This window comes from Falco naumanni, chromosome 12, assembly GCF_017639655.2.
Source record: "Falco naumanni isolate bFalNau1 chromosome 12, bFalNau1.pat, whole genome shotgun sequence".
In the NCBI taxonomy this organism is placed as follows: domain Eukaryota; kingdom Metazoa; phylum Chordata; class Aves; order Falconiformes; family Falconidae; genus Falco; species Falco naumanni.
Genome location: NC_054065.1, coordinates 22152014 through 22171458, shown reverse-complemented (window position 1 = coordinate 22171458; position 19445 = coordinate 22152014). Strand labels below are relative to the sequence as shown.

The 19445-nt window shown below is 43.8% G+C and overlaps 1 long non-coding RNA gene across 1 annotated transcript; it reads right to left on the bottom strand.

Annotated features, from left to right (window-relative positions):
• Positions 1-53: 53 nt before the first annotated feature.
• Positions 54-19235, bottom strand: LOC121096257. The gene is made up of 5 exons (XR_005830417.1): positions 19148-19235; positions 14151-14258; positions 12619-12729; positions 4414-4519; positions 54-702 (listed from the first exon to the last, which is right to left on the bottom strand). It is a non-coding gene; the product is annotated as an uncharacterized LOC121096257 (long non-coding RNA).
• Positions 19236-19445: the final 210 nt, after the last annotated feature.

Genomic DNA, 19445 nt, shown 5'->3' with positions numbered 1-19445 from the left:
AACTTTTGTGAACTGACTCAGACACGTGAGCTTAAAAAAAGCCTTTGGAACTGTAATGTCTGGCATAGTTTATATAAAGATTTTTTTATCTCAGGGTTGAAATGCCACAAAACATACATTCTTAGAAAACAGCTAATTTTCAAAATGTGTTTCCTTATTGGACCGTGAATGTTATCTAAGGAGGTATTCTAGATGGTTTTTACTTGAAAAAAGAGAATCTTATTTGAAACATCGATTTGACATATTTGCTGATAGACACATACTTGTGTCATCAAACAAGAGGTTTGCTCTAGCAGATTCATAACCACCCAGCAGAGCTTATCATATTTGCTTGCGTAGTGGTTACTGGTTTTGCCACAACCTTTGCTTAAAATAATTAGAATGTGACTTTTCTGTGCTAGTTTAAAACTGCCACTATTCTGGTGGTCATTACCCAGTGCTAGGTGTGGTTGAAATGTCTGGCTGAAGTAGCTGTGCCATATGGATCAGTGCAGCTCTCCTTCAGCATTCTTTCATGTTGTTGAAGATTTTCATATGTGTTTTGAGGGATTCCCCTGCTTTCTTACCACGTTTGTACATTCAGATTTTTCTGTTCTGTGCCTCAATCAGAAAATCTGCAATGCAGTTCTGCTGGCCTTCAGGTGGATCTTCACTGTATAGCCCATAAAACATCAAAGGGTAAAACACTGGACTTAGTCCAACCTGAAAAAAAAATAATGTAGGATGCAAGAGTTTTATTGTATGCTTTGCCATCTGCAAAATGAAGGTACCAATTAGTGAAAGGAGGAAATCAAGCAACCAAGGAAATAAATTGGTAATTAATGAATCAGGAATGACTGTATTATGACATGGCTGGTGTTTGCAAATGCTTTGCTTTTAACAAGGCCAAACTAAGAAAATGGCTTGAGAGTCTTTTTTTTTTTTTTTCTTGGAACATATAGATGGAACAAATAATTTCTGCATTTAAATTTTGAATACCTTCAGAGCAATACTTGTGGCTTTCCCTTTAATTCTTTAGTGACCTCAAGATGGCACTGTTGCCCTGTAATTGTTGGAATTTCTTTTAGTCTATCGATACATTCACACAAAATTTTAATATCTGATTTAAATATATTTTTACCTGTTTTGATTCAGAAAATCGTAAGTGTGTTGCTGCAAGATGATGATTTTCTTAGGCTACAGATGCTTTAGTACTTGCTGGTGCAATTAATGGTAATTATCTCCCATTTGCCATTTTGCATTTTTTATGCATGTTTTATAAAAATAGTTGAATCAAAATCCTAGCTAACAATTACACTATTATGAATAAGAAATGCTACAGAATGTGCAAACTGTATCAATCACAATGGCAGTAATAAATAGAGAACAGCTTAAGTTACAGCTGCAGCATTGAGCTATTTAAGCTGCCTTACTCACAATCTCGTCTTGAAGTATTATCACTCTAATATAATAAATGCAGTGTTTCTTGAAGGTTTTGAAATAAGAACTTCCTACCAGTTATGTCAAACATAGGGGAAAGTCATTCTTTGGATGCCTTGGAGATGGTCTTCGTTCTCTCTCAGGATTTTTGCTTTGGAATCCTGCAATCCACATTTCCCTACAAAGGCATAATTGTTTTTCCCAGAGCACGTGTGTAGCATTGGAATTGCATTCAGGATGTAATTTTAAAATATAGCCAGGAAAATAAATAGAACATTTATGGGAATAGTGACTGCTTACAGAGTCCTTCCAAAACATTGCCACCATGTTGATGGGTACTTATCTCTTAAAAGTAAATTTGTACATATGTATATGGTACAGCTTAAGCCTTACAGGATAATAATAATAATAATAATAATGTTGTACACTGTGGAATGTTGTAAGACAAAGTCATTAAGTTCAGCATAGGTACCAGGAGTTTTAATGTTTATATGTATAGTTGTGGGCACAAAACTGATGTACAGAAGTCACCTCTGAAGTTACAGAAGTTTTATATGCATAGACCATAATTTAGCTCAAGGATAGACTGGAGGGAAGTTGCATCATCTTTAAAAAATGCGGGTGAGATCGTGGATTTTCAGCCTTTGTGTGTGAGCTTGATCAAGTCCCTGTCCTGGGCCTCGGGTTCCCATCTGTAACAGGCTCGTCACAGGGGGGTGCTGAGAGACAGCACTGTACAGGTCTGCATTTTGGGCAGATTTTTGGTGAGAGTGGTTGCACCACTGTCTTCTCCTACTTTGAGAAGCTGTGCACGTACTAGGGAATGGAATTTACTGGGAAAATAGTGGTGAGTTACCGAAGTAATTTATTTAATGATTAGCCTGGTCAACTGTCCCCTCTGCAGCCAGATGACAAGGCCATTCCATGTGACGACAGTGCTTGAAGAGTGTGAAAGATGCTGGCTAGCTAGGCAGATAAAATGCTTAGAGGAAATCAGTCTTGAATATAGAGGAGCATCAAGCTTCTTCCTAAACATAAATATCAACAGGTCATTTAATCTATACTATATAATTGAACAGGTGGAGAGAAAAACCCCTCTGGAATAATTATAAAATACTTTATCATAGGGAATCTCACATTTTTGCCTTTACTATCGGTGAGTATCCCAGGAAGAAGTGATCTGGTCCTAATAATGGCACAAGCTGGTTCATAAGCACTCGCTGCAAGACTCAATCTTCTGTAGTTTCCTGCAGGTATCAGAAACAGTGCAGAGCAGAAGCTCCCTGCTATTGCTCGTCTTCATCTGAAAAAAAGAGATCGCTCCTCACTTAGGCTGCTTCTCATCCTAGCACCTGGGTGTAGCTCTTGCTGCGCAAGAATGGAAGATGAAGTCCATTTCCCGGTAAGCAATGCTTCTAGCATTCATAGTGCAAAATACGGTTGGACCCAGTAATGGTACAGTGACAGCCTTTGGGCCATGTCTGTCTTATTTTTCCCTTGTGTAATTTGTGTGAACCCAGTTGAATCCTAGTAGCTATAAAGCTGGTGTATCAGGCACAGAAGCCGAAGCCTGCCCTGGAAGCCTGCTTAATATGCATTTCAGCACTGTGGAAGACTTTGGTCTAATTAAGGCTGCATACAGTATAACATCTGGTATTAGAAGTGAGTTTTATTTATGTATTTACCTTAAAAAATAGCTGAGAGTTAAATATTAATCTTTACAACTTTAAAAAGCTCCACAGACTGATAGCACAACGCTACGTATTGTTATACTGCTTTGGTGTTTAATCTTGCTTTCCACCAGATCAGCAATGCTGAGAAGTTACTATACTAGAGGCAACAGTGCCTTTATCTGACATACTATTTTGAAGGCAAAGTGCACTTCTGAGGCTCAGCTGCTATGAAAGGATGAAGCTTTGTCGGAAAAAAATCCTTTGTATCCTACAAAATGGACTCATGCCAGAGTTTTATCATATAAAGGGAAAAGAAAGGCTACAGAGACACCTAGAATTAACTAGCTCCAGATAGCCTTATTTTTCAACGTTGGCTCTTTCTGGGTAAGAAAACATAACATATTTATGAAACCTTTTGGCTAATTAACTTTCATTTTTAATTGGTTTAATTTTTGACTGTCGGATGATGCTTGTTGCTGGGTTACCTGGTTTGAGGAAAAGTAATTTATGGGCCCAGTTATTACTGTATTGTTCTCTACTGTGAATATAATTAGTCTCAGTGCATTATATCTACTTCCTTGGCAACTGAAACTGACTTGGACATGACATAAAGTGAGTAAGAACCAATAATGCAGCTTCCACTGTCAACCTTCATATGTATTTTTTTGTGGTAATACAGATTCATAAGGAATATTGCAGGTACTTAGCAGGTGCTGGAATACTTGGCTCCAGCTAGTAATTTTTCCCCATTATTCATACTAATCTGAAAAACTTTTTTGTTTGCAAAAATAGCTGCTAAATACTTTTTTACTGTTTAATCAGCTCTTTTAGAGGTCCTGCTCTTGCAAGGTCAGCGGAAGCAAGCGTATACAATAATACAAATTTTTTGCACATGCTTGTGTCAGTCAAAGTCCTAAGGACACAACAGAAGCCCAGTAAAGCCAGTTACAAGCTTTCCTTCAAATTCAGTGAACCCTTGGCTGGACTTCAACTTCATTAGCATTAGACATAGTAGACATTTGTAAATACTTACACTTGTTTGCTATCTGGGGAGGCAGAGCATTGCCAAAGGCACAGCAGGAACAAATGATCCATCTTCCTCAGCAGAAATGAAGACAAGCCACTTTAGGTAGAACTCTCGATCCTGGCTTCTACCAAATCGGACTTTACTTGACAAGAATTGCATCAATAGCCCTCTGGCAAGCTTAGGCATTGCACAGACCCCTCTGGAGTTGTGTGTAGTACTAGGGAACAGTGAATGCATTTTTTCTGCTCATAATGCATTTATCATCCAATTGCAAATAGAAGCAATATTATGTACCTGAACTCTCAGCGCTTCCTAGGCCATCGGGGAACACTCCAGTGACTCCAGTGACTCCAGAGCTCGGTGGCTATTTAGGTCATCCAGGAAGTTTAGAAAATCTTTCCTGACAAACGCAAGTGTTAAAGTCACTGACTGACTTGAGTGCTAATTGCCATGTAAAGTCTTTTCTGACTACTACTAATCAATCTTTAGATGCCACTAGGGAAAGATAATATGGACTTTATGAGGCCTGGATGATAACATAAACAAAGCCATCAGAGCAAATGGCAGATCATGACAGCTAATGATTTCCTGGGAGGTAAAACAAATGCCTCCTATGACAATGATCCACGTAATTAGCTTGTACTGGATTATAAGTACTTTGTGGCTGCAACTAAAAGCAGGAGGAAGCATTAGCACTAACGAAAATGGTATCAAGGAAGTATTCACTTGATTGGAAAAATAATATATTTTTATGAGAAATGTTACAGACTTACCTTTAGGGCATGTTTTAAATATTTCTCCCAGGTAAAGTGAAAGCTAGGAAAATCTCACCATTGTGCCAGTTTCTAGAGGGACAAGTGTGATCAGAGAACTGCTGCTGTAACGTAGTTTAAGGGATCTGTCTGCCTTTGAGGCAGGCTGGGGCCTCACTCTTATCAGGTGTAAGATAATTTTTCACCGATCTTAACACAGTCAACTTCAACAATGTGATGGGTACAGAACATCAATGTAATGAATACAGGTGAACAACCAACAATGCATCGCTAGATCTCTGCGTAAGATGCAATGAGTAAAATTCCTTTCTCTAAATTTCCTACTCTTTTTCGAAGCCAAATTAGAGTCTCAGTGCTTGAGGTCTCAGGGTGAAACGAGGCTACAGAAGGACCTCATTCTCAGAGAAAAGCCACATTCAGTGGAGCTCCATGTGTTATCAAAAGGGGAAAGCACATGAAACCATTTTATCATTATTGATCTTAAATAAGGGACTGAAAATCTAAACCCTGCATTGCCTGAGTTCAGGGAATTTCTCTGGCAGAGCCCTGGAAGCTGTGTTTCAGAGACTTAGAATGGAATTTGTGTATGAACAACCACAGCCTTCATTTGTGCCTGTTTTAATTTCTTTCCATGTTCATTTTGCTGTCTCATGTTCTGGCTAAAAGAATCCATGGCAGACTCATCTTGTAACTGCTGCTAATTTGCACTTGCTGCTGGCATGGCTGTGGGTGCAAACCAGACAGTTAAGTGCTGGCAAGAAGCAGTGAGTTAATCATGGCCTTGAAAGCATGGTCCTCTACTTGTGCTCCAGGGAATGAACTCAACTGAATGGCAAAGCCCAGCCAGGGAACTCAGCTCCGGGTTTGTGCCAGGCAGTAACCATGAGTTTTGTTTTCAAATTTGGCTCTGCAGTAACTTCTTACATAAAATCCTAGAGCCTGGCTCAAATTCACCAGATGTTCTAATGGTCACTTGCTTTTTTAATTCTATTTTTTGACAGTTTAGATTCCATCTTCAAAGGAAGTGGAATAAAACTCACTACAGAAGTAAATTCTAAGCTCAGTATTTACTGCAATGATTTGTAGTGTTTGCAAGTGGCCTGCCATATCTGCAATGCCTCAGTTGCATGCAAAACTCTCCATCAGAAATGGGAGATGTTTCTAAAGGCTTGCTCCACATCCTGCCCCTGCATCCCTTACCAAGCTTTTTCTCCACATCTCCAGCTTAGGCAAAAAGTCAACTTTCTAAAAAAATGAAAAGATCACTTTTATAAAGTGGGATTGAAGAAATTACTATGCTGTGGTGAAGTACTTTCAGATCTGTACCTGCTGAATAATGTTTTTTCACTCCTCATAACTTTGGAGTTAATAGTGGATGTGTTAAGAGATACTGTATGTAACCAGCTGGCATTGGTACAAAGTTGGAGAAAAACTGTATGTGTTTTGCATGGATTTATTATTGTTATTATCATACAAACAGGTACTACCAAGGATGATGTTGGCTTTAGTCCTAATCCAGTATCCCACAGTACCAGGCTGTGAACGAGTATTTTTTAGTGATCCTACAGTGAAATCGCCAGTTGGTCACTTACAGAGAATCAGAAGCATCAACAAGAAAAGCACTGAATAAAATCAAGCCTTTGCAATGGTAAGGACAGCTTTCAGCATATGCAAACACAGAATTGTCTTCTACTCTTCTTGTTAGTAACCAAACACAAAACAATTAGCCTCCTTCCCTATTTACAGGCTCATTCTCCCTGGTGACTCAGCCTGGAAGAATAGTAGCTGCTCACTTCTTTAATGCCAGAAGTCCTTATCGTGCTGTAAATCATCCTGTCCTGTTTCAGCCTCAGCAGTGCTGAGAAACAGGACGTGTACCCAGCCTCAGCACCGCATGTCCTTAACCACATGCAACAAATCTAAGACCCCTGATTGCCAGTGAGGTCCCTTCCTGCCCTTGGTAAATAATAAATAATAATAAATGCGTGAAAAGAACACTAGACATTTCTCAACCTGGGAGGTATTCTAAGGAAATTCTTACTTGGGACTTGCACTACCTGGCAGTGACCTTTTTGATTTGTTCTAAGCATGCAGCTGGCAGAAACAAACCCATGCCGATACACTGCCTTTGCACAGCTATTGAGACCTTCACAACACACCAATGCAGGCCATCAGGTAAAGCGGAAATCCCTCCATGGCAACATCTATGGTTCTAATTTTATTACTTAAATTAATACCAGCCTTCTGATTGACAGCTCTGTAGCCTGCCTTCCTCCCTTCACAGATGTAGTTCATTCTGAATTAACAGGGCGAGCCTGTCTATATGTACTCAGTGATCTGCTTTCCCATGGAGGTTGCTCAGATTAGTGTCACTTGCTTATTTCTTTCAGGATGTGGTTACTTCTTCAAAAAAGAGGAAGGATAATCTTAGGTAATTTTATATAGATTACTGAGGAGCTATCAATTGATAATATTTTGTATCTTCCTTTTTTTTTATTTTGTCTGAACTAATCATCCTTTGGCATGGGAGTGAGAATGGCTGTTTAAACAACAGTAGTTTATTTACAGCTACTTGGGGTTTCATTGTCATTTGTCTGCCATGGTAGAAACATTAACCCTAATTCAGCATTGTTGGAAGCAAACGATTTCCATGTAATTAACTTTGCAAGGCATATGTTACAAATAAGAATGCTAATTTAGTACCTGTTTCACAATCACGTCTTCCTCTGAGAGTTATAGGGAAACTTTTTTTGCAAAATTTGGGCCAAATACCGCAACAAAAAGTCCACTGTCCCTTCAGCTGTTGTTTCACAGTCATCAGCATATTAGTTCCGGATATTTTCTTATATTGATCCTCATTAATGCTTTAGTTGTCTACTTCTAAAACATTCCAAATACCCAGACCTGAGTGATTGTGGCTGCTCTTGTTAGAAGATAGTGGCAGCCAGGGAATAGCCACAATGCAGGGCTGCGATACTGAGGAGTGAGATGGCTTCCCTGTGACCTGAAACCCTTCCATCACTGCTGCCTAGATTTCAAAAAGACAGTACACAATTTAGGCAGGGGTCTTTGATATGAGCATCTCTGAGTCAGGGTTTAAGGTTATCACAGTGCTACAGCTCCTAATGATCAACCTTTGAGCAGTAACTTGAGAATTTGTCCTTGAGATTATCTGTAATTTTTTTCTTGCATCTCCTTTAGAGCATCTGTGAAGGACAGGGGATTCCCAAAGAAACAGGGGATTGATTCCTTTTTGACAAAATATATCCTACTAAGAACTATCCTACTAAAAGCTCCAGATGCACTCCCCCGCTGATGAGTCTTTTAAGTTTCAGGCCTGGGTGACATCAGAAGGATGATAGTGTGGGTGCTCAGCAGCTCTGGGAGACATCTGCCATACATCAGACACCAATGAACTGAGAGGTTTGCAAACAACCGAGGAAAGCTGCTGAAGCATGCAAAGCTAGGGCAAGATTATTAGGCTTTGTCTTTTGATTGTAAATGCAGGAGGAATCCTGGCCCTGTGGGAGCCATTGATGATGCCGTTGTGGCCTGGGTTGCGTACAAAGTCCTGCCTTTTTGATTTAGAGTGTTTGTTTCCAAACCTCTTTCCCCACCATCCCTCATTTCTACCCTCCCTGGGGATGATTCAGTGGAATAAAGCCACATAATGCCCATCCAGCAAAAACACTTGAGGACAGAGCAAGTGTTTCATTACATCCAGAAGAATTGTTTTTACAGAGGGATACCCTTATGCTTATTACAAATGATATGTCTTATTAATAAGTCATTTCAGCTAAAGAGGAACCTATAGAAACTGCCCTCACTGTCCAACAATCAAGTGAGACTGGCAGAAGGAAACAAGAACTTTGGAATTAGTGGAAATAACTAACTCTGCCTATTACTTGCTTTTGATTTTTTTCCCTTTTGCTTTCTTTGCTCCATCTTGTCTGTTTACTCCATTTCCTTTGTATTTTTCAGTCACACTGTTGTTGGGTTGTTTTTTTCCCTTGGAACAAATAGCGCCAAGATTATTACATTGTTTGACCACTGTACTAGTCTCCAGCACCAGCCAACAGTGTGTTCCCAGGACTTAGGAAAGCAGAGATCTTTGCTCTTAACTTTCCTCCTGAACTACATCTGCTCTGTGTGTGTGCCCACATGTGTATGCTGACCTAGTGATGCCTCTAACAGTCACTCAGTTAGAGGGGAGATGACCACATTGGTAATTGTCAAGATTGTGTGCAAATAGGTGCCTGTGCACACTTTATGCTACAGTTGTGGTCATGTGAAGTTTCCCAGACTGAGATGATCTTGGAAATGCAGCTCCTTCCCCTTTTCACTTTAAGGACAACCACCCTGGGAACTTTGAGAGGGCTGAAGAACTCACTGATCTCACTGAAACTGTCAGGGGAAGTAGATAGCAGCACAGAAACCAGCATGCTAAATGCAGGCCAGTATTTACCTTAGGTATCTGCATAGTCTTTTGATGTAAAAGGAGTATTGTATTCTCCTTAGTGCTTTGCTACAGAAGCATTTCTCCAGCAGTAAAACCGAAAAAGCAGGTTTAATCATTAGCTGCTTTGCCACCTCTGCGGCTTCAGCAGGCTGTGTGCAGACTTTGCAGATCATGGCAGTCCGGCACACCCAAAGGCTGCACAGACAGTCTTGAAAGGAAAAGCTGGAGGCAGCTGTCCCCCTCTGAAGGCTCTGTCTCTCCCAGATAAACAGCTGTACAAGGGTGAGTACAAGGAGCTGGTTGCAGTGCTGCTGCTCCTGTCAGCTTGCTGTGGGCAGGGGGGTGCCTGAGCACTTGTGCTATCCCGCTGGCCCAGAGGGACAGATCCATGCAGGGTTCCCTTGCTGAGTGGAGCAGATCTTATAGAAACATGAAACTGCGCTGCCTCCAAGGCTGGGGTTGCACTGGGACATGTCAGTCAGGGGACGTGGTGCTGAGCTCCAGGCTCTGCCCCCCGCTGCGCTCTGCCCGGGCAGGGAGGATGGAGGGCCAAGTGCCTGGCTGGAGCCCAGCACAGCTCTGCCTGCAGCCTACCACGCTGCCCATGGCCCTGCCCTCCGGGCAGCCCTGAGGAGCCTTCTCTAGGCTGAGTGTGATGGAGGAGCAACTACTTCTTTACCCATGGATGGATTAGGTGGCATGCAAACTGCCAGAGAGGGATATCCATATGCAGGGGCCCGTGTTATCATCCTGACCAGCGCAAGCAGGCTGTGTGACACAGTTACAGCAGGTGAGAGAGAGACAAAGGAGGTCAGGAAGACACTATGGTATGTGGGGCTAGGATGAATCACCTCGATAAAGAGAAGACTCAGTCATGCTACATGCCCTGGTAGGAAGTGCTGGGCTGTGTAGCACTGCCAGACTGCCCCAGCTGCCCCATCTGCTAGATCAGGCCACAGTCAATGCCAGGAAACCATTGCATAGGACTATGGTGAATTATAATGACAGAGATCGAGCAGCTCCTCCTCCCTCCTGCAACACTTCCCACCAGCCTACGAGCTGCCCACGTGCCACCATACCGAACATTTCAGGAGGGGCCACACACGTGCACACCCGATTCCTTGTCCACCCACACAGACTGTCCTAGAGGTTGCCTCCCACAGAGGACTGTGTCAGCCCAGCCTGTTAGGACTCCTCAGGGAAACATGAACACACGAGCACTACTGGCTGCCTTTCTATGTGCTTGCAGGCTGCAATCCAGTCTCCCTGAGTCTGAAATATCATGCAGGAAACTTCTTCCCACTTAGGATTAAATATAATCATTATTAACAAGCATAGAAGCCCTGAAGACCAGCTTGAAAAAGATCTACTAATTGATTTATAACAGTGTCTATCTATGTGTGTTTCAATAGTGTTTATAGTGATTTTATATCCCTGTATGCATGTGCCAGTGTATTAACGACACTGGTGTGTTGTGATGCTGCTCATCAAATAAGCACATATTTTGCTTCTTTACATATTTGCTTTTTTACAAGGAGAATATCTTCCTACAGGGAATTTTCCAAGGAACAGATAGGCTCTGCTTTATCTAATTAGCAAAGGCACAAAGTATGTCTATTATATGTGGCTAATAAAAACTGAACAAGCATATTCCTAGAACTTTAGTTGGCACTGTTCATGATCCTAAGGTTATACACAGTTTAACTGCAGCTTTTTGCACAAGAGCTTGACATACGGCAGGAAAAAGACCTTTATCCCCACTGTTAACTAATGAGATAATATACATTGTTAATCACTAAGGGAGATGGAGCACGTATTTCACAAACAGATTACTTGCAAACTTGATGGACAAGTCCTTCCTGGGACAGCCATGGCAACTGCTGTATTTAATATCTGCTTTGTCATCTCAGCAGTGGCAGAAATGGAATCCCTCCATTGGCTCTGCAGTTACTGTGGCACATCATTTGATCCACGCATGCTGATGTGAACTTTTGTTTTCCCAAACATTAAGACCGAAACACCTGGCTAGATATAAAGCAGGTCAACACAAATAAAGCTTTCAAGAAGCAATGTTCACAGTCACTATTTCACTATGCAAATAGCCATTCATAATGAACTGTATAGCATTAGATTGTAAGATTTAGATGAAGTTTTTATGAAAACACGTCTGAAGCGAGGCTCCTCCATGCTTAATCACCTAAATGACATGCTTTCTAAAACTCCTGTTTGTTTCTGAGGGAACTGCTGGCTGCCCAGGACTGATTAAATCAAAATACCTCCTCTATGCCTGTGAATTTTAGCTTGGAGACAGCTTTGAACATCACATTTCTAGTATGCTGGTATAAGCATTAGTATTAGCAGGATGGACCACTGGATTGTACTCTTCCTTCTGACATTATTCAGTTTGTGGCATTAAAGGACTCACTTAACTCATGCTTTAATGTACGAATAAGAAAAATCCTTGTCTTATAATGGGCAGAACTAACACTAGGGGGCAAGAGTTGCCTCATTAGCCTCATTAGCCATTGACCCAATCTCTGAGCTATTCACACCAGGCTTTCATTATAGTCAGCGACAAAAATGGGCATTCTAAGGGTGGGATTCATCTAATCAAGTACTTACTACTGTAGGAGGAGATAAACCACATTGCAGGCTCCACTGACAAAGCTGATTAGATCTCCACTGACTCTAAAGGGAGGTCCATGATCTGAAGATGTTTTGTGTGTCAGCTACCAATTCCCAGGCGTGAATCCCTCCCTTATTGTCCAGTTGAGGCTGTGGTTTCATGACCAGCATCAGCAACTATGTGCTGTTGCCAGTATATAGTCACGCACTTTTCCCTGCCCTCATCACATGGTCCTATGTGTCAGCTCTAGCAATCCTGCAGCCCTAGGTAAATAGGATCAACTTGCTGAACTGGCTGAAAACTAACACTGAAATAAAAGATTTGGTTTTGGTTGCACTGGCAGGCAGAGCTGATGCCCCTCATGGCATCACATGTCCTAATTGCTAGATCTGAGGCTTGGTTGGGGTGGGAATGTAATTTCTGAAGGGGGAATGTGACTGCCCATTTTGGCACCAGCTTTGGTTAGACCTGCTTAAGTTGACCACAAAAAGGCCTCTGTGGAAAGCAGTTCTGAAAATGAATAGAATTAGTTACAGAACATAAAGTTAACATGTTTATGCTTACTGTCTTGGGATATGATTTGACAAATATCAAATACAATTGATCCTTGAAAAGAAAAGAGGTGATGAGTCAGCACAGACCTTCATGTCTCCATCCTTATGTGAAGGCCATGTTTGGTGCCTGGGGAAAGGAGCATGTCCTGCAGGTCTCACAGTCAGGATTGCAGCACATTCCAAATCACAGCATCAGCCCTGGGGAGAGGCAATGTTGAATGATCAGGACTGAAAAAATGTTTCTTCTGCTCTGGGCAAAGATACTTCTCAAACACTTTTTTCTCAAAACGGTTATCTGCAGAAAATTTTTATAGTGGGTGCAAATTTGCTTTTAGTAGATGGCATTAATTATATGGTATCATTTGCTAGAATGACTTCTTTCTAAATATCTGTAGCTTAGAAGGGGCAGGTTTTGTCATGAGCTTGTCTAATGCCTGATGAACAGCTAACAGCACCTCCAGTCCTAAACACGATCTAACAAAAACACTTCAAGCAGCAAAATAAATGGTGTTTTTACACCATTTTTACACAGACATATCCATTTGTGTAGTAAAGGGAAATTCACTCATCTCAAGCTGATACAATTAATATCTGATATATAAATGGTAAAATGATGAGTGTGCTATTGCTCAGCCACCTGAAGGACTTGACATAAAGACTTCGTGTCATCAGGACAGATGGATGCAGCTCTTGCCTGATGTGTGTTGTGGCAGCAAGAGCAGCAGAGACCTGTGAGTAGATGAGCTGGTTGGAAACACCAGGTGTACCTGGCCTGCCTGCTGAGGATAAGCCTGAGGCTGCCCTCCAGATCAAACCTGTTGGTGCTGGGTCAAAGTGGGAGCCTGTAAACGTGTGTTGCACAGGGCCCCCATGCCTGAGCATGCCCTACTGGTCCTGTGCCACCAGGCTGTTTGCCGTGCTGCAGGCGGGTCTGTCTTGCAGAGCAGAAAGAATGGGATGTGCCATATCCCATGCTCATGGCTGTCCCAGGAACCACCCTGTAAGCTCTGTATATACACAGCCAGCACGATGGCTTTCATTCCAATTTGCCTGGGGATCTTCCTCTTCAGAGCCAATACTGTTCTCGTACTAAGTTCTTACATTGCCTAGTTCAGTCCCCGGGACTGACGAAATCAGATTTCTGCTGCACAGTGTGCCCTTGATGTCACTGAACTCCCAGCAGACACGGACGTGTGCGAGCATGGCCCCATTTATCAGGGCAAAATGTGCCACCATAGGGCATTTCTTCTTTGGCAGCATTACACAGAGGTATTCTGCGGCCTCACACAGTTCAAAGCTGCAATTGTTGAACTAGTTTTGAATTGACTTTTCAAATGCCAGAACATGCATGTTTATGATTTCCCTACACTATTAGTTGTTCTTGTAGGGACCTCTAGGGACTCGAAGGACCCAAGTGACCTTCTTCCAGCAAGAGACCTTTAGATATCCTGCACCAATAAAATCCAGCATCCTATAGCAACAGTGGGAATCCCTGATATACCAACTTTGAGGCCAGGAATCCCTAAATAACCAACTTTGAGGCCAGAAAATCTTGTATGCCTCCTGACAGGGCCTGATACTGAAGGTAGGTGGAGCAGGCACCCCAGAAATTAACATACATGTCTCTCAGCGTCTGTCCTCAGCAAATACCCATTGATGCATTGACACTCATTGCCACAGGTCCAAGAGAACTGGCTCGGCTTAGCGCTAGCGATCTCATGTTCTTTCTAAAGAGAATAAAAGGCAGAACTTTAGAATATGATTTATAAAAATGCTGGATAAAGGATAATAATTTCAGTAGCAATGAAAAATGTTACCAACCAATCAGCTGCAAAGACAGACTTCCAGAATTTCATTCTGTTAATTCCATATTTACAGGATTTTCCTATCTGTGTTGAGTCATTGTTACTATCTTTCCAGCAGAGCCACACTGTGTGCAAAAGCGAGTAACACCACATTTTTTTCTGACTTTTTTCCTTTAATGATTAATATAGCGGTGATTTTTCTAGTAAGATCCACTTGAACATTGGCTGAATAAGGTATTAGCTCTAATACCTTATTAGTATTAACTTCACAGCTGATTAGAGCAACTATTTTGCCTGCCTACTTGTGAATTTTAAGAAAATACTAGTTGTACCGTAAGCAGACAAAGTGGTAACCAAAGCAGCCAGGAAATGCTCTTAACTCCACCAAAGAAAAAAAAACTACCATGTTCGTTAAAAATAGTTATAGATTGGCTTTGCAGTTAATTGTGCCAGAAGTTATGAAGCAGTTGCAGGCTGCCAATTGCCTTGTATCAAATGAATGGCTTGATAGTAAGAAAGCAAAATAACTAACCTAAAAAGGAAAGATCAAAACGGGACATAAGAAAGGCATATTTTTAAACCAGTTCTTTCTCTGTTAGGGAGAAAATATTTTGGCAGGGAAAGAAGTGGGGGTTTTTAATTTGCTTTGCAAAGTTCAGAAGTATAGCGGATGACATACTGACCCCCTCAACTTGTCTGGAGTTCTCTGACTGATTTCCAAAGAGCCCAGACTTCACAGACACAGTAACCAGGTAGAAGAAGAAACCTCTTTTATAGAGCAAGACATTCTTAATTTCCTATCTTAGTGTAAGTTACAGCTATAGTCTTTCTTCACAGGTCACAAACGAAAGCATGTAAGCACATGCTTAACTCACCTCTGTTCAAAGAAGGCCTTTTAATTAACTGCAAACACATGTTTAAGTCTTTTCCTTGATAAAGCTGCTTTCCTGAATCAGGATGTAACACTGAATTTGACATAGAGCTATGTGAACAGTAATACTTGCTTTCCACTTGTATTGTTTTTCATTACGAGGAACAAACTTGTTTATGCAGGTAACTGGGCAGTGAACGCTTCTGTTGGCTTTGGTGTTGCTGACTGCATCTAATTTGAAGAAACCTTGTAAAGACAGCTACCAGAGAGAGACATTGCCTGCAAGAAACACAGCCTAAAATGAACACTGACAGCCTTCAAGTGGAACAGACAGATGGAGTCATGTTTGCCAGAGTCCCACAAGCCTTTACTAAAAGCAGACAGGCCTGATGACTGCACAGAATGGGAACAAGTTAGGTGTTAAAAGGAGGCAGTGTGCTCTGTAGTATATGACTGCATTAGCGGTTTATAGACAGGGTTTCACCTTTTCCAAGTGGAAAGGCACTGAGTGATGAAGAGCCCTCTGTGGCGGAGATCTCTCCACTTGAAAACTTGCGCAGAAATTCAAAGGAAAAAGCAGTGACTTTATTTACTCAGCAAACATGCTGAGTAATAGCAAATCTCCCAACCAAAGTCCTATTCTTCCCACAGTGCTCAGCTGACTTAAGAGCTCAGCAGCACCCAGGGCAAAACATTGTACCTCAGAACAGGCAACAGGCAGGAGCTTTCTGTTCAGCCTTTCCCTATCTTGTCACCCAGCTGTGGGGCAGCATGAAGCTGCATGCTGGAGATTCAGAGTTACTTCTCCACTCAGAACATGGAGCATTTTTACGGTAAGTAAACAGATTGGAGCCGGGTCCTTCCAGACATGCCAACCGGAAGCAGAGCCGAGAAAGAATGGGGTGAGTCACGAACAATGCCTGGAAGCCTGAAAAAAACAACAACAAAAACCCCGGAGTCCTCCCTACTTTGAAGACATAGCATTCTCCTCAAAAGCATAAGCAGGAACAAACTGTTCTCCTGTAGCACTCCATTTATGGCTTCATTAGGGACTTTTATTAGTCACCTTCTCGTTAACCTTAACATTGATAATATTGCCAGATGGACAGCCCTAAATTTAGGAACTAAATGCTGATAATACAACTGAAAAGCCTGGGAACAGCAGTGTAGAGCACACTGCTTTATGAGAAAGAGTGTGGGGAAGAGGTAGCGGCATGAACTCTTGTGTGATCCCGCTGCTGGCCTGTGCCTGACATGTGCGGCAGTGGGACTGGGCTGGCACAGTGATTATTCGTCAAAGTCCCTGTATTTGAAGCCAGTGAAGACAACGGTGGCTGCTGGGTCCCATAGGACAAAACTATATGCCCAGCCCTATTCATCAGGGAGCAGTAGAAGGCCTGAGGAACCATTATTCCTTCCCACCTGGGAAGAAACCATGCCTTCCCACTCTCCTGAGGTGTACGGTCCATGTCTTGTGGCTTTTGGCCCCAAGAGGAATTCAGTATTCAGCCTGGTTTAGTGGGCAAGGGCAGGATCAAGAACATGCCATCCCCTAAGGGGAAGACAGCAGCAAATTGACCAGTGGTATGGTATCCCTGAGTAGGTTAGGAGGTCTCGTGGTGAAGAAATGTTAAAAGGATCACAAATTGATCTAGACATTGTTTACATACCAAAAAAGAAGCCAAAAAAAGCCGTAACTCCCCTCCCGTAAGTCAGTCACAGCTCTTGACACAGTTACGTTCACTGCTGATTAAGTTTTATTCATAAGGACAGTACTGATACTGATATCCTGTTTATTTCATGCAGGAGCGGACTGAGTACTTTAATCAAGAAAACTGCGATGACATCAGGGGGTCGACTACCCAACACTCACATTCAGTAACTCCTGAAGTCCCTCCAATGAAACAGTAAACTTGTTCCCCTTTTCTTCCTACCTAAATTCCATTGGATTAACAACAACCCCTGTAAAATGGTAACCTGCCCCACCCGCAGGAATTAAAAAAAGATTTGAGCTGTACCAGTTTCTTTGACCTATATATCCTAAATTTGGGTAGTTCTTCCTTATGAACTAATGGCCCTGTGTGGGGGTAAGTAGGAGAGGACATGGGCATGTTCTCTTCCAGCATAATTGCTGGTCACCTTCCTGATTATTTACAACATCTTATTGAATATTATGGCATATATGGGAAGCCAAGTAGACGAGGAGAATGTTATAGCACGGTAATTACTGACTCTCTTAAAGTACTCTTTACGGTGGTCATTAAAGCATTCCACAAGGGTTCCTACCGCTAAACTCAAAACACAGCAGACCTAGATTTTGCTATATGAACAATCTCACAGAACACAGGGTTCAGGGTCACAGGTCAGGACAGCAGTGCCTGTGGTGCCCAAGCTGTGACAGCAAAGAGCATAACACTGCATCTTAAGCGAAGAAGAGGGGATGACACGCACAGATTAGAGCAACGTGGTAGATATACATTGATTTGCTGGGACTCTGCTGAGCTTAGGGGAAGCCTGTCCTGAACCCCTTGGTCTCGGGTATGCTTGGTGGTAACTCTTTCCTTGTCAAAGCATGAAGACCTTCTGTCATTTTACTAACGACTAAATCTGGCTGTCCAACTCCAGCTGTCAGGACCCTTTGTACAGACCCTGAATCATGATCCCTTTGGAATCTCCAAGTATAGCATCAGACTTTTGCATTCTTGCTAGACCCTCCTTTTCAGGGCACCAGTTTTCTTACTGGGTCTATATATTCATACACACAACTACAGCTCTATAGCTACAAATAGCTATGGCTATTTGTTTCCTATTTCTCCATTTTCTACTCATGAAATGCTCTTGGATGCTTTTTCTTGCTGCCATGTTTGTTGGCTCCCTGGAACACAGCAGCCAAAGTAAGAGGTCAGCTCTGCCTTTTTGCAATTTTTGCGACTTGCTTTTTTGTGATTACATTTTTGTGATTTTTCTGGATGTCTCAAAATACTTGCTTTCCCTTTTCTTTTTTAAACAAGTTTAATAAAACAAATAGCATCTAGGGACTGACTTTTTAGCATTTACATACTTTCATTACAGCTTTTCAAAACTTCCTCAAGCAAAATTGCTTTCATCTTCTCTCCAGATTTTTTAGCTGCTCCTCAGTTGTTATTGCCTCATCGCTCACCCCAACTGCCTTCAGCAGCAAAACCAGGAGAAAAAATAACTAGAAATTTCCCTGCAAAAGGCCAAACCTCAAACAAAACCGGGAGTTAGCAAGGTGGTAGGACATGGCTGTCGGGCTGCACTGTGGCACCCGCGGGCCCGGGGATGTGGTAGCTGGGGACGGGTGCCGAGGCCCTGCAGCCTGCGGGCCGGGCGGGGGCTCCTTCCCCCTCCCCGAGCAAGCAGGAACGGAGGGGCCTGGGGACCTGCACGGGCGGCGCGGCGCCCGTCCGGGGCCGTAACCCAGCGGGCACCTAACACCCTCCGGCAAAAGCCGGGGCTTCAGCACGGACAGAGGCAGGAGGGGCGGGCGGGCGGCCCGGGCCCGGGGACGAGGCGACAGCGGCCAAGTCCCCGCCGCGGCCCCTCCGCCTCCCCCCTGCCCGCAGCCCGGGCCCCGCTGCCCCCCGCGGCGGGCTCGCCGGTGCTGGCCAGCTCCCAGGGCCGCCCTGCTGCCGCGCCGGCCGGAGCGGGCGCCTGGCTTGGCCTCGCTGCTCCCCCCAGCCCCTCACGACCGACGGCCGGTAACGCGCCCCGGGCCCTCAGCGGGCGGCCGGTGCTGACCCTAACGGCCCCCGCGTGACGTCACAAAGGCCCACGGCCGAACGCGTGACGTGACAATGCACCCCCGCAACCCGACCGACCCCGCACGACTCCCCCTCAAGCGGAGCTGGCCCAATTCCGGCCCGGCCCGCAAGGAGAGCCCCGCCCCCGCAACGGCCCGGGGCCGTGTGAAGCGCACCTTTTGCACGAGTCCCGCTCGCCGCGGGGCGGGGCCTGCGGGGCGGCGGGAGGGGTAGGCGGGACGAACCCGACAGGTTCGACCAATCGAAGTCGTCGCTCCCGGTACGTCACGCGCGGCCCCGCCCCCCCTCTTCTAGCACTGTGGGGCGGGGCGGGGCGGCCGCGGCCAATGGGCGGTACCGAGGGGGTGGGGCCGCCTGTCGCGAGGGCGAGCGGGCCAATGGCAAGCGAGGCCGGGGGCGGGGGGCGGGCGGGCACCGCGGGGAGGGGGGGGCGGTGGCCAATGGGGCGCGGGG